Source organism: Mandrillus leucophaeus, unplaced genomic scaffold (assembly GCF_000951045.1).
Source record: "Mandrillus leucophaeus isolate KB7577 unplaced genomic scaffold, Mleu.le_1.0 Scaffold466, whole genome shotgun sequence".
NCBI classification, from domain to species: domain Eukaryota; kingdom Metazoa; phylum Chordata; class Mammalia; order Primates; family Cercopithecidae; genus Mandrillus; species Mandrillus leucophaeus.
Window position 1 is genome coordinate 314,080 of NW_012104987.1, and position 5,372 is coordinate 319,451.

Sequence of the window (5,372 nt, forward strand, 5' to 3'; positions counted from 1 at the left end):
AAAAAAAAAAAAAAAAAAGAAGAAGAAGAAGAAGAAGAAGAAATCCTCACCCCCAGTACCCAGCATATGACCATATTGGGGGATTTGGTCTTTAAAGGGGTAATGAGGTTACAATGAGGTCACTAGGGTTCTAATCCAATATGACTGATGTCTTTACATGAAAAGGAGATTAGAACACCGGCAGATACAGAAGAAAAGACCATGTGAGGACGCAGGAAGCAGATAGCCATCTCCAAGCCCAGGAGAGAGGCCTCCGAAGGAACCAACCGTGCTGACACCGTTATCTCGGATTTTAGCCTCCAGAACTGTGAAAAAGTACATTTCTGTTGCTGAAGCCACTCAGCTGTGGTATTTTGTTATGGCAGCCCCAGCAAACTAATACAACTAATACAACAACTCACCAAATTAAGATAAAACTTATACAACACCAAATTAAGAAATTGGTGCTTAAAGCCGGGTGCAGTGGCTCACGCCCAGCACTTTGGGAGGCCGAGGCAGGTGGATCACGAGGTCAGGAGTTCAAGACCAGCCTGGCCAACATACTAAAACTGCATCTCTACTAAAAATACAAAAATTAGCCAGGAGTGGTGGCGGACACCTGTAATCCCAGCTACTCAGGAGGTTGAGGCAGGAGAATTGCTTGACCTGGGAGGCAGAGGTAGCAGTGAGCCGAGATCATGCCACTGCACTCCAGCCTGGGAGACAGAGCAAGACTATGTCTCAAAAAAAGAAAAGAAATTGATGCTTAACCAGGGATGCTTGCTCAAAAAGGCATGGAGCAAAATTGACAGGAGCAATAACTCCTCAGTCTGTTGCAAGGTGCCAAGTACTGTGCTGAGCACTCAGCGTGGATTGAATCATTTCACCCTCATAGTAAATCCTACAGACAGTACTGTTATTCTCATTTTATAAATGAGAAAACAGAGAATCAAAGAGCTTGTGGCACTTGCTTGGAAACACACAGCTCATCAGTGGCAGAGCTGAGATTGAAATCCATAAGCTGGGGCTGGCCGCAGTGGCTCATGTCTGCAATCCCAGCACTTTGGGAGGCCGAGGCGGGTGGATCACCTGAGGTCAGGAGTTCACGACCAGCCTGGCCAACATGGTGAAACCCCGTCTCTACTAAAAATACAAAACATTAGCTGGGCATGGTGGTGGGTGCCTGTAATCACAACTACTCGGGAGGCTGAGGAAGGAGAGTCGCTTGAACCTGGGAGGCAGAGGTTGCAGTGAGCTGAGATTGTGCCATTGCACTCCAACCTGGGCAACAAGAGCAAAGCTCCAGCTCAAACAAGCAAAAAACAACAACAAAGAAATCCACAGACTGTGCTCCTAATCCTTAGGAGATTCTATGGATTCTTCAAGAAAAGGGATGCAACCTTTGCAAAAGGACAGTCTACCCCCAGTGCTTCTCTTCCTTCTTACTCTTCATTTCTTACCTTTTCAACTTGCTTTTTCATCTTCCCACATTACTAAAACTGCTCTCTCATGGGTCACATGTAACCTCTGAATTCCAAAACACTGAATAGGTCAATTGGCATTTGGTGTCCATTCTTTCCCCTTCTACATCCCCCTAAATCAGTATTTCAAGGGATGAAAGGATACAAACTGGAATTTCCAGGATCCTTTATCATTAAAGTTCTAGGTATAGTTTAGGAAATTCTGCCTCTGATTTTTTGTCTTTATCTTATTTGTTGGGTTTACTTTTTCCTTCCAACCCTTAAATGTTATCACCCAAGTCTCTGGCTTCGATTCCCTTCTTTTTTCCCACATGTTGTCTTTCTTGAGTTCATCTCCCAGGATATCATGCACAAATTTTAAGTAGGTAGCTCTCAGTGTCACCCAAGCCCCTGACTCACATGTTTTATATCTGCTGGGACCTCTTCTGTCTGCCCTGCTGTCACCTGAGACCCAGCAGAACTCCACACCTACCTCCGCCCACTCCATCTCGACCCTCTCGCCAATGCTGCTCTTCCCGTCTTCTCCCATTTCTCCCATTTCCAGTACCACCATTCAGTCCCATCACGGGCACCCAAGGTCTTCTGGGTCCCATTTCTGTTATTTCCTCTATCCAAACCATGCCACAGATCTCCTTTATTTCTCCCCTTTTCCAATTCTACTCTTCTATTGACACAGCCTAGGTTCTTATTGATTTACCTAGGAATCTAATGTGTTATCCTTTCTCTATAATTTCTTTTTTTTAAAAATTCATTTAACAAACTTTTCTGGCATACCCATCATATACAAGGCACTGGAGAAGCAAACATAAAACATATAAGGTCATTGTCTAAACGCGTTCATATTGGAGTATGGGAGACAGGCACGTGCATCTATGTGAAATACCCGTGGACATGTGTATATTTAACTGCAATAGGAAATAAATCGACGTAACAGTGATCTGAGCAAACTGCCTTGGGACAAACTAGAGAGGAGGAATCAATTCAGTCTTTGATGACAGAAAGGGATTAACAGAGGAAATGATATTTGAACAGGGCGTTGTTGAATGAAGAGGATTTAGACAGGTGAAAAATTGGAAGGAGGGCATCCCTAGGCTGAGAGGAGAGGATGAGGACAGGGCGGAAGCTGTGTGTGTGCCCGTTTGAGAGGAGGTCAAATTGTTTGGAGGAGCTAGAGAACAGATGTGTGTGTGTGGTCAGGACATGTCAGGAAAGAAGGCTGGCAAAGTGAATTAGAGTCATGTTGAGAAGAGCTCTGACTATAATGTTACAGAAATTTATACCTTGTCTTGTAGTCAATGGGGTATTCATTCAAAATTTTAAGCCACGGCCATGACATTTTTATATTTGTTTTTTGAACAACCTGTCAGAAAGCTTTGTGGAGAATAAATGAGAGCTATGGTTTTCTACCTGCATTCCAACAATTCCGAATAGAGTCATGGACACCAACAATTAGATATAAATTTAAGTCGTGTATGTGACTGTGCATTTCTCTGAAGGAAGAGTCTGGGCTGACACTGTCCAACAAAAATATAATGTGAGCCACACACGTAGTTTAAAACTTTCTGGTAGCTACTTAAAAAATAAAAGGAAACAGCTGGGCGTGGTGGCTCATGCCTGTAATCCCAACACTTTGGGAGGCCAAGGTGGGTGAATCACTTCAGGCTAGGAGTTCTAGACGAGCCTGACCAACATGGTGAAACCCCATCTCTACTAAAAATACAAAAATTACCCAGGCATGGTGGCGGGCGCCTATAGTCCCAGCTACTCTGGAGGCCGAGGCAGGAGAATCGCTTGAACCCAGGAGGCAGACGATACAGTGAGCAGAGATCATGCCACTGCACTCCAGCCTGGGCAACAGAGTGAGACTCTGTCTCAAAAAAGAAAAAAAAGGAAACAGATGAAATAAATTTTAATAATATTTAAATAATTTCTTTAACCCAATATATTCAAAACATTATCATTTCAACATGCAATCAACATTTTAAAAATTAATAGATGCATTTTACATTCCCTTTTTATCCCCTCGTATATGGTCTTTTATGCTTACAGCACATCTCAATTTGGACCCGCCACAATTCAAGTGCCCTAGAGCCACGTGTGGCTAGTGACTAACATATTGGACAGTGCAGGTCTATACATTTTGTTTGTTTGTAGAAATGGGGTCTCCCTATGTTGCTCAGGCAGGTCACAGACTCCTGGGCTCAACCTATCTTCCCACCTTGGCGTCCCAAATTGCTGGGACCTACAGGTGAGAGCAACCACACTCAGCCGAGGTCTATACATTTTTTTTTTTTTTAGATGGAGTTTTCACTCTTATTGTCCAGGCTGGAGTGCAGTGGTGTAATCTCAGCTCACTGCAACCTCCGCCTTCTGGGTTCAAGCAATTCTCCTGCCTCAGTCTCCTGAGTAACTGGGATTGCAGGCGCGCCACCATGCCTGGCTAATTTTTTGTATTTTTAGTAGAGACAGGGTTTTGCGATGTTGACCAGGCTGGTCAGGAACCCCTGACCTCAGGTGATCTGCCCACCTCGGCCTCCTAAAGTGCTGGGATTACAGGAGTGAGCCACCACGCCGCGCCGAGGTCTATAGATTTTAAAAGATTCTCAAACGGGTTCATGGTCCACCAAAAGATAAAGAACTACTGAGACAAGGGAGAGAAGCTTATCTGCTACCTCATCCTTCTGTTCTCCAACCAAAGAGCCTCCTGGAGCTCTTCCGGCTTGCTTGGGCCTCTCTCCATTGGTTGCTTCTGATGCCACCCAGTACTGGGATTGGCCCTCGAGCAGGCTGGAGTCTCCTGTGCCTAATACTTACCCTCAGCCATGTCAGCTTCATACTAACAGGATAAGAACAACTGCAAGAGGGTGCTTCATTTCCTAAGTCCCCCCAGGACTAAGCATGGGTTCAACTGCAGTATCTGCTCAGAGCCTGTTCTGAGGGATGCTAAACAGTTCCCAACTTCATTGCTTTCCCTCAGACTACTTTGTCTCTCGCAGCTCTGATCATTTTTTTCTCTTTAGCAAGAAAAACATCCTCTTGCATGTTCATGCATTATTCCAGCTCTGTTGTTTGTGGCTAGGGTGACTGTCTCTGAGGCCAGGTTTACGCCTGTTGTCCCAGCATAATTATTAATGGTGCCTCCTTTCACAATCAAAAGTGTTCTGGTTTGGAAGACAAATGAAGATCTATTTTGAAACTCAAAAGCTGGGCTCTGAATAAATTCTTTCTCTCCTCTTCCTGTTGTTACAACTCTACCCGAAAGCAGGGGTGGCTCTTACGGAATGAGTGTGAGAAAGAGAGCACGCTGACTACATGTTCAAAATATTCCCTTATCCCCCAAAACCAGAACGTTGCCTTATGATAATTCACAAATATCCATTATATGAAACCAAGAGCCCACTCTATACTTAATGGGGGAAACACTATTTAGTGGTCATGAGTCATTACGGTTAAACCAGGAGGAAAACAGTCAAAGCTGCTTACTAATGTCACAGTCCTAAGAGGACGTGAAAGTCCTCATAGCCAGTAGGATCAGGATCAGTATTTGATTAGATAAGGGCTGATTAAAGCAGGGAAATTGTATCGATCTATATACATATATATGTATAAAATAATCTATACGTATTCTATGTATAATCTAGGACACATATAAAAATCTAATCAACTATAAATCAGTGGCTAAGTGTTATTCAGGATACAACACTATTACCTTATACTAAGTAACAAAACACATTTCATTTAAGTTAAATTCATTCGAGTTTTTTTTGTTTTTTTTTTGAGATGGAGTTTTGCTCTTGTCACCAGGCTGGAGTGCAATGGCATGATCTTGGCTCACTGCAACCTTCGCCTCCCAGGTTCAAGCGATTCTCCTGCCTCAGCCTCCTAAGTAGCGGGGATTACAAGCATGTACCA